Genomic DNA, 11,347 nt, shown 5'->3' with positions numbered 1-11,347 from the left:
AGTTGCTGCAGAGGTGTGCATTACAAGTGCCTTGCAATCCCAAAACAGAGGAGACACCCTCTAGAATTGATTCTCAATGGAAAGTCCTTTTTTCTCTTCTCAAAGCACATATAAATTTAAAAATAGTATTCTGGTGAATCAACTACAAAATTTAGTTCAAAAATATTTTCAATAATAAGTTTATAGACATAAAAACTTGATATAAAATAATAAAATTCATGCTTTACATTTGTTTATAAAAATGTCCAAAGGAACAACAGTCATTACTAACACCAGGCTGCAGTGTATCATTCACAGATGTAAACTCCAACTGACCCAAGAAGAGATATATTAAGAAGCTGGCAGGTGGTTCCCAGTGATGTAATGATTGGAAAGGGTATATTTTTCCCTACCTGTATTTCTAAGATGAACATTTGGTTACACCATGCAAAAAAATTAATGGATAAATTATTTTAAAAAAAAGAGAGAAAGAAATGCCCATGAAAGCAAAATTAATAAAGATAACTGTAAACATTCCTGCTGGTTGAGATTAACATGTACAATTTTATCAAAGTACAATTTGGACCAGGCCTCAAACTTTCCACTGGGCCTGCTGAGCAACAAGAACTTGCTCAAGTGCTTCTCTGTTCTCTAATCTCCTACCTATGCACACCCAGTAAAACTGTTTTAAAAAAAACAAAAAACAAAAAACCACTATCTCCAAAAACATCAAATCAAATCCACAACACAGTTATGAAGTCTTAAAAGGAATTAAAAATGCTCTTAGCAGATAACTAGTCACAACTGCTTAGGCAGTTCTACCTCTGCAACACAGAACTTCAAACATTAATTGGCCTCATCCTTTCAAACAGATACGCTGTGTGTCTTCTTGTTGTTTCAATGCCCTTGGCTAGTACTATGCCCACCACTATTATTTAAATAAATATCTAAACAAGCAGGTTGAGTATTAACCTGGGCCTCAGGTCTTGGTCATCAACTGTGACAAGCACAGAGTATTGTTGACAAGCTTACATTCTGCTTCTCTTAAAATGCAAGAGTAAGCATTTGAAGATGCTGCATTTGGGCAGAGGTTTATGAAAACAGGAACATTTATGCACACAAACCACCTCATCACTTGGACCTACCATGAAGTGAGGCACTTTCCTTCCAGTGTGACTCTGCAGCAGTGCTGTGGACGGGTCTGATCCCTCCATGGCAGCTCTCAACTGCCATCCAGCCCCACCATGCCCTGTGGCTGTGCCCCTATCAGAACTAAGGACAACACTCATCGCTCCAGAAGGAAAGATCTCAGACTGCTAGATTCTTCATGTGCATGCTGGCGAAAACAGAATTCTGAACTCTGATAGACTCAACACTGCTCAGGCTGTCCTTCAGATCTAAGAAGAGGAAAATGAGCTAAAACACATCCTCATAATTTTTTTCAATTATAAATTACATTTAAATTAAATTTCAATTTTTTTTCTTACAGATCTCTACCTAAAAATAAAATTCTTCTAAACTACTCAACAATATATCAATATCTCATCCTTGGTTGTGCTCACTTATGTCAGCTTATGATTCCACTTTAACCCAAGCTCCCTATTCTTTTTTTTTTTTTTTGGCGGGGGGGGGGGGGGGCGGCGGCGCAGAGTACCAAGGTCTGAACTCAGGGGCACTCAACCACTGAGCCACATCCACAGCCCTTTTTTGTATTTTATTTAGAGACAAGGTCTCAATGAGTTGCTTAGCGCCTTGGTGTTGCTTTACATAGAATCAAGGCCAGATACCATTAGGGACATGTACATGTCCAATGAGGACAGTAGGAAGACAGCAAAGAATTCCATCACTCACTAATGTCCCCCTCAATAGATTACTGATGCTTTAATGGTATAAGTTTTGAGTATATTTCATTCTTAAAGTCCATTACCCATTGATTTTGTTGTTCTAAACAACTGTTTCTGCTTAATTTTAAAAATTAAATATACTGGGGTTGCCATTAGTAGGTTTTAATCTTTAGAGAGCTTGGACCCTTTGAGAATCAGGTATACCGGAGGCCCCTCTCTCCAGATAGTCACCAATGGACATAAGTAAACAATTTGGTAAACAATGTTGGGGACTCAAGAGCCTCTTCTTATCATAGAACCAGGTTGTGAGTTTGCAAGTGTTGTGTTTCAACAGAAGTACACCTTTATGACTGATCCCTGAAAAAGAACCCCAATTTCTTAGAACACTCAAGATGCCACACAAGTAACAACCACATTTGCTTCCCTAAAACTGGTATCGTCAACTTAATTAGTAATTTCTCCTTAAGAAAACTGGTTCTTTTACACATTGGTTTCTTCATGATTTCACATCCAGAAAGACTGCGAAGAATTCTGTCATATATAACTCTGCAACTGCTCCCACTTCGTTATTACTTTCAAGGTTGATAATGTCTAAGAAAATGTATTCGAAATTCATATAAAATGTCTGGATGAGTAAAATCTGGTTATAACACTAGACTCATAAGTGATATGAACCATATAACGGTAACAAAAAAATAAGAAAATTTTAAGCTCCTTATAACAAACAAATAAGGAGAGGGGCGTGCTTCTGACCAGGTATATGCCACATATCAAATTCCAAGAGTCCTCTGTTCCACCAACCTGTATAAGCAGAGGTGTACTGGTTTGGGCAAAAATTAAAGCAAGGCAGCTTTAAAGAAAGAAGCAGGTCTCTGAGAAGTTCCTCAGGGTCATGACGTGTATAAGCCCTTGACTCTTAATTTGAAATCTACTTCATTCCACATCATCAAAGCAAATCATGGATTTTTTAAAAGAACATGTTAGAAAATGTTGAAACTCTTCATTTGTTTAGAAGCATACTGATAAGCCAAAAGATGGGCAGAGTTACTATATGATGTATAGGATGAATTCTGCCAGAGTCTATCAATGACAGTATGATAAAACAAAGGTCAGTATACCATGAATGTACCTAAAAGGCTAACAGTGCTCATAGCAACCTACAGGGTAGGTCTCACCCCCATTTTATAGATAGGTAAACCAAAGACCAGAACAATTAGAATCATCTATTCAAAGTCATACTAACTGTAAAGTGGGACTGAAATCTGGCCTCCTCCTAATTCCAAGGCTCTGCTCCAGCACACCACAACAAACGCCTTGCTCTGGGACACACACATCTCCTCGCATTCTGGGTCCAGCTTAGCCTTCTTTCTTCCACACCACACACATACACGCGCGCGCGCGCACACACACACACACACCATTTCAAGCTCATTTTAAACAAGTTATACACCTGTGAAATACTGATCCATTTGTACTCAATGTGGAAGCAACAGTGAAGCCCATGTAGCACACTGCCACTCAGCAAAAAAAAAAAAAAAGGTAAGTTTTATTTTCCTTTTTAACATGATTTAGCTAGTAATATGAAAGAAGGGCAATTCCATGTGTTTTTTGACAACTACACATAAGATTTAAAGGACTCCCATCTCTCTAAAATTTAAGAGGATTAGAATCTGCTTAACATTTTCTATACCTACTATAACTATGAATTTATTTTGGTATACAGATAGTAGTAATATTTTCTATCTTAAATTCCTGAATTTACTAATTTTGATGAACTGATAATTATAGATATTAAAGTTAATACTAAAATTTGTATCAAACACTACTATGCTCCACCGAACACAGAAAAGATACTTCCTGTGTTATACAATTAAGCAACTGATAAACTACCCATAGACAAGTGGATTTGAAATCTTAGACCCTCCATCAAAAAATTCCAATCAAGACTACCACTATTAACAGTTGGATACTCCTTTTTATTATTTTTTATTTATTCATTGGATGCCAGTGAGAGGGAAACTCTTAATTTGAGCTCCAGTGTTAATCCTACCAAATTTACAATTCCTTACATAGAAAAAGACAAGAAGACTGTTTAATTGGAAAGATCACAACAGGGACTACTTTCACCACTGCAGCACAGCCAGCAGCATAACCTGACTGGATGAATAGAAGACTCAAACCCAACATCCTCAGGCAAAGGAACAAGGCGGCGAGAAACAGTGAAGCTCACCTTCTTCTCTAGGACTTCCACTTAAAGCCGGTAGTCACTTTACAGAGAAACAGGGTCTGATAATCCCATAGGTTAAGAACAAAAATGCAGCCAATGGAATCATATAGGTATATTCTATGCCTCAAATTGACAAGAAAATGAAAATTGAACCTGAGAAGCCAAATCAGGACATTTCCCCAAGTCATGTGGTTGTTTATTTTAAACTATAAGTGCAGCTTCAAACACTACACATAATTCCGTTTTGAGGATCTAAACACAGGTGAACAAACCAATTTGCCTTCATTTTTGTGGCATGTGATGTCACAGGAAAGACTACACCAAGAGGCAGAAAAAGACTGTTAATCACTATAGCTTAAATAGAGGAAAAGAGGAGATTTTAGCCTAAGCAATATTTATTGCTTTTCTTTTTATCCAAAGCAAAACAATCCTTTACAACTATATACAACTGGTAAGACACAGCTAATTCATTAGGGACGAAACTGGCTTTTGATCATTTAGACAGTAAACTAATAAGAACATATAAAATTGAAAATATCAGATTAGCAAGGATTTTAGATGTCGTAATCTCATTTTAGAAACTATGGTATTTTATAAAACAAACAAATAAAATATCGTTATTTCTTCATTACAATAAATCTTTTGCCTCTAAAACTATTCTCTGCAAAAGAACAGTGCTGAAGAGGAAGAGCTAAACATCATGGCTCCTTGAACTAACTCTTCAGTCAAACTACACAAGAGCCAGCCCTACAGTCCTGGACTCCAACCCCTCTGCCATCAGCACCGAAAAGGGGATGGAACAAAAGCAAAGCCTTGCTCTGTTATTGTGGTTTCAAACCTGCCACAATATTATAAAAACCTGAAAGAAAATATTCACAAAAAGTAAAAAGAAAATAAATAATAAACAACAGCTACAAAGATTTTTTTTTTTAAAAAGTAGTTTTGTGTTTTAAAAAACTGTCTATTCCTTTGTGCTCCGAGGAATATGTCTATTCAATTCATAAACCACACCAAAGCAAAAATAACCAGAGGCATCAGTTCTCATCATAACTTAGCTTTCGTACACCAAAGAGCAGTTAATCATCGCCTTGTGATTTAGGATCAAAGTGGGCAATTTTCACTATAGTGAGTAGTGAAAATTCACCCTAGCTAATTAGTAAAGCCAATGAGCACTGCTACTACCATAGGCTGTGCTATATAACTGTCCTACCCAGAACTACTATGAGTCAAACTGGATGTAGGCGAGCAAGGTAGAGTACTTAGTGGGCAAGTGTATAACCCCTCTGAGCGAATTCCCTCTTCTACAAAGGAGAACCATGGTCCCTACTTTGCAGTTATTAGGGAGATTAGTGATGGTATATATGGAGCACCAAACCAGTTGGCTAGAAAACAGAGTAACTGCCATCATTGTTACCGTCAGTTCAAAGTAGTGATTCAGTACATAACAGCATGATATGCAGATTAAGAGTTAAATCATGAGATTCATCCATATAAAAATACATCCAATAAAGGAATTCAACCAAGAACTCTTGCAATCAATGCAACTAGTTCAATACAAGTGGTAAGGAGAAAAATAAGCAAAAAAGATTGGTATTTATCTTTTTTGCTTAGAGAAAACATATTTAATTTTTTTTCCCCCAAATGGCTCTTGCTTCTCTGTGTCACAGATCCTCTAAACTATTAACATGAATAAAACCAAACCTTAGAACTGTTTCTGGCAGCATGTGACATATAAACAGGTAATGGGAATGCCTCCAGAGCGCCATGCCAGGCTATCTGAAACCACAACTTTCAGTTCTCCACTCAGCCTTTGCCGGAGTGCCTACTCAAGTTTAACCTCCAAACTGGTGTTGTTGGGGTATTCATCCAATTCCTTCTCTTTAGAGGTGACTTTAAATGTAAAACCACACCCTCCCCTCTGTACTGCTCATAGTAATATTAAGTCCACCTACTATAAGAGACATCTGTAAGGTGGAACGTGAAATTGCTGAGGACAAGGAAACACTGCAGGAACTTTTAAAACAATAAAAATATGTAATTTAGGAAAAAAAACCTGGAGTTTATATTCAAGGAAAGAACAACAAATTGTTGTTGTTTTACTGTCAATTACTAGTATTTTTTTAGAAACCAACTATTTTGAGCTCATTATACAGGTCTTATTATTCTTTTACCTTTTAGAAAACCTAACCATAATTAAACCTTTTTCTGCATTACCCAAGTCTCACCTTTCCATTTACAGTGGACAGGAAAACCAGTATAACCACCTAAGAACAGACACCGTGCAGCACAGTTCCTAGTACTCCCAATAAAGATCTATTAAACAATTTTTCATTATGGCATATATTAGGATTTTGCAAATGTATCCATTAAAATAGTTGAAAATTTTGCAAAAATGCCTTGGAAAATTTTAGTTAATCAACATAATTTCCTTATTAAAAAGGCTGTATATAATCAAAGACACAAAACAAAAATACTGACCAATCTTTTAGCTAGAGAAATTCAATGAGAGCAGAAATAAAATTAGAAATTTAAAAAAAAATAACAACAAAAGTCTAACTCCTACTATTGGAAAAATTAATTAAAATTGTATTAAGCTTTTAAAAATATCCCACACAACAACAGCAGAGAGATCAACCTAATGGGCAGATACCAGAGATAGGACATCCAATGCTCTGCACCACTCAGCTAGAAAGCAGTGAGCGCTTTGGCAGGAACCCACTCCAGAGAACACAGCCCACCTCGGTCCAACATGATATATCCGCAAGGCATAAAGAAAGCACAGATACAAAGCTGCTTCCAACTGCCTCACGACCTGCTCCACCTGCAAACAAGAACTATGAGTGAACGTCTTGTTAGTGAGTGGAGCTATAGGACCCATCTGCCATCATTATCAGACACCACAGTCATGCTACTGTCACTCAACTTTGGTCAAGGATCCTGAAACAGAGCTGTCAGCTGCTAGGGAAGATCAGCAGACCAATCCACGAAGGCTCACTGTTCTCTGCTTTTACTAAGTGTATTCTCTAACAGTGACTTGAAGCAGAAACAGTGCTAAACAGTGCTGTCCCTTTTTCTGCCCTCTGTGTACAAGTAAGCAAAAAGCAGACTGCATGTATGAATATGCATGGAACTCCTCCCTGCCAGTTCTGACTCTGACATTCCTTGGCAGAGTGATCCTGAATAAGATCTACAACCTTGAGAAGGGCCCAGTCTTCATCTAGAGCTGGTAGGAACCACCTCACAAACACAGGGCCAGTAAGAATACTCATGGAGCACTCAGCACTCTCTGGGATACACACACCTCTGCCAGGAGGCTCCACGTCACCTTCAGAGCCTCCCTCCACATCTGTTTTCCACCTGTTGTTCAGCATTTCCTTCCCTGTGACATCCCATGACCCTCTGAGGGATAACTTATGTGTTGCTCTTTCCTTCTTCCCCTCCTCTCCTTCCCTCTCAAGAACTTTCCCACGAAGCTCCTTTTATCACTCCTCTCCCCAAGACTCCTGTTGAGACACATCAACCATAACCCCAAGTGTGAACTGCACTTGGTTACAATGACAGAGCTCCACACTGCAGGTGTCTAGTGCTGGATACAGCCATCTCTCCAACCTTACCTACCAACCCAGCCACTTATATGGTACTTGGCAGCAAATTTTGAATTATAATTGAGTTTTATAATTCAAAACACTCATGTTGGTTTCTACATGAGCAGAAATGCTATTAGAACACCAAGCTGGACTTGTTCCTGGAGCCCTTAGAGTCTAGAACTTCCTATGTCCTTTATGTCATAGCAACAGAAAGGCTCCCGATTCCCCATCAACAGCTGCACTGCAGCTTACTCATTCTCTACCCCTGGTGCTGACATTACTAAGTGTCTCGCTCACCTGTGGCCTGTGATCCCCTCATTTGGGTCTTCTGCTGTGATTCTACACCCAGAATTGCACCTGACACAAGCCTGACCAAGACCTGTTAAGGAGCTGGAGGGACCTGCAGACACCGCAACTTCTCTGACTGCTCACAGCGCCCAGCCTCCTCTGCACATCCCCATCCCACCACCCTTTCTAAAGAAGGCCTCCCTGGGCAATCCCGCCCTAAATGCCTTTTTTCTCTTCTGAATGTCACCAATCCTTACCGCCTATGCTCTAGACTAGCAATTTCTTTTTAGGCTACCTGGGACTAAGTTCTCTTTGCATATGGAGTTTTTACCTTCCTAGACTCACTACAGGTCTCCTTTAGAGGCTTCGATTATTCAGCACCCTTGAGCAAGGATTTCAAATACATGCAATTTCAAAATACCCGAGTGACTTCACAGTATCAAGGTTTTTCATTTGAACTACTCTACTTTAGAGACAAATGAAATATTTTCTTTTTAAGCTAATCTTAATTTAGTGCTTTATAGTAACTAAAAGTCACTGTTGATACACTCAGGGCTATTTAAGGTTTTTATGAAGGGTTATATGACCCTTTTAAGTGATCTTAAGGAACACCTGAAAGCCCAATAGTGAAGAAGACAAGTTTATAACAAAACTAGGAATGAACTGTCTTTTTCACCATTAGCCCTATCAAGTACAAAACTTCTTGCACTATTAAAAACACTTTCTTTCCTTCTAATTTGCTAGGAACAGTGAGGTCGGTAGATGAGAACTGACCTCTAGGAGGGGAGGGTCAGCAGAGCCAGACTCCAGTTCCAGCATGGGGAAGACCATGGAGAAGAGACCTGGTACTTATGGTTCATAAATACTCACCCATTAAAGGAGTTGCAAACAGAGTAGTTTCTTGGCAAAAAGCATGCCAGCCCCACTGAGACATGGCATTTACAGTTACCAAGACCCCACATGCTTCACAAAGTTCATTCCTTTCCACTATCTCGCAAGCCCTTGAGGACAGCCTTGTGAAGTTAGATAGTGTAAGTAAGTAACATCACTATTCTGACATCCATTTTTAAGTCTTGGGGAGAACTGCACCACACCTAATAGAAATCTAGTGTCCACATTTCTATTTCCTTCCATCAAACCCATCTGTGGAAAGCTACTGTTGTTTCTTCCAGACAGAAGGACTTCTATCACGTATGGATCTCACACAGCCAACCGAGAACAGGCAACACACGCCACTGCACTTCAGAAGCGTGTGCACCAAGAGCCCTGGCTTGTTACTAACAGGCAAATTTAATCTCTCATTTCTTATAGTCATAAATAGGAGCAGGACAAAGATCAAGAAGATGACAGAAACTTGTAAATGTGGCCTTTACTATACTACTTTATAGATTATAATCTTTCTATGGTTCACACTTAAAAAGTCTGAACCCCAACACCACCCCCTCCCTGACAAGAAACTTCTCACATTTAACCTTACAGGGCTACTCAGACATGAATAAAGTCAAACAGAAATGTGAAGCTGAGAATCCAAAATAAATCCAAGTCAAAAATGCCTGGTGTATGTATATCTGTAGCCCATGGCAGAACTGCATGCTCTTTGGTCAGAGACAATATCAACTGTGTTCTCACAGCACTGTGTTCTTTCCTTCTCTACACAATGTTTGTATGAGTCTTTGTTTGACAATCAAGGAATATTTATTGAGGGCCTACTACCTGTCAACCAACCATCTAGGCGCTCATCAGTGACTTAGTGATGTGCTACTGTCCCCCTACCAGCTTGAACTCTAGGCACCAAGGGAAGACTTACTGCTGCCTTTTTCTGATCAAAAAGTCCCCATGGCAGGGACTTAATAAACATTAGTTGAATGTGAGAGAGGAGAGAGAAGGAGCCAGTTTGTGTGTGTAAAGGCATTAGGGCTTTTCAACTGCCCAAACAGGCCTTACCATCCACCAGAAATCTGATAACTTCTGAAAGGCCCACATGCCATGCACAGCTGTAGGCACAGCAGCTGTCATGCAAAGTAGTCAAGGTCCAGAACTAGGAAGAAGAATTCAGCCCTTTGTTTCTCTCTGCCTTTCTCATAACCAAAATGAGGTTAGACCCAATGTCAATCTTCCTGTCAGCTGTATGTCTTCAACATCTGGCTTTCAGAAATATTAAGGTAACATTATCTCTGAGTAAAATTTGCACTGATTCACTCTCTGACATCACTGCCTGAAAAGATATTATTTAAATATCTGAGGTCACACATAGGCCTAAATAGAACTGAGTTAATATAAAAAGCTCTCCATTTCAGGTCTTTGCAAGCTATAAATTAGTTTTCAGAGTATTTAACTTAAAAATAAAAAAAGGTTTGACTCATTATTCAAACTCTCCAAACTTTTAGGTCACAGACAGCAACCAGACCTCTTTTATGAGTAAGCTGTCCAAAGCAGATGTTACGTTCCAAGCCTGAGCTTCATGCTAGTCCTTTAATTAAAACCTAGGATTCAGTGGGTTATATGCTTCTCACAATAGTTATGTGAACAATAGTAGGATAAGAAAAAATACCAATTATTTAGCTCAATATGAAAAACAATAGTCTAGGCATGAAATATATAAATTCATCTATCAACTACTAAAACAAACAGTTTACATTCAGGTTTTTCCTCTATATCCAATTAAATGGACACAACAATAAAAGATAAATAAGAAAGCAAAGGAGTAGTGAAATACATTCTGAAAATGCACAAACTATGCCAAACAGAAAAGCCTTAGGGTGAGGTTGCTATTAAGCTACAAATGTTTAAATACATAAATATGTTTAGTAGCACAGTAATGAGTCCCCACTTCCCAATCTCCAGCCCATACAAATCACAACTCTTGTGGAAAGGCTGATAACATAAATTATAAATAAAATACATACTAAATAAAGGAGCAAGTAAAATTTTGTGAAGAGTTTGCCAACAATCAAGGACTAAGCTTGATATAAAAAAATTCCAATACAAGGTTAAAACAATTAAAATAAGACCTAGAATGTTCTAAACTCTGATCATCTGATTCAGAATCAAATTATTTAATGACCTTCAGTGTAGTCAGCACAAGGCCCACCAACTAGCCGGCCTTTAGGGAATTAGTTATGTTTCCATTATGCGGCGAAATACAAAGAACGAGTAACTGAAAAATCAGAATGGTCTTCTTGCCTACATTTTTTAAATATTAATGTTAAAATCTTCCAAAAGCAAGTACTTTATGCTTTTATTTACAGCTGGACTTCCACAACATACTTTGCAATGTTCTGGACAAAAAACAGACTCATTTGTTGGGATGATTACAAAAAGTTACTTAAGACCTAAGATACGATAATAATAATAATGTACTTGTATTAATTTTAAAAAACAAATAAACAAAAACAAAAACAAAAAACTACCAGACCGTGCCT

This window comes from Callospermophilus lateralis, unplaced genomic scaffold, assembly GCF_048772815.1.
Source record: "Callospermophilus lateralis isolate mCalLat2 unplaced genomic scaffold, mCalLat2.hap1 Scaffold_122, whole genome shotgun sequence".
NCBI lineage: Eukaryota > Metazoa > Chordata > Mammalia > Rodentia > Sciuridae > Callospermophilus > Callospermophilus lateralis.
The sequence above is the reverse complement of the archived record's forward strand: the minus strand, read 5'-3'. Positions refer to the sequence as shown.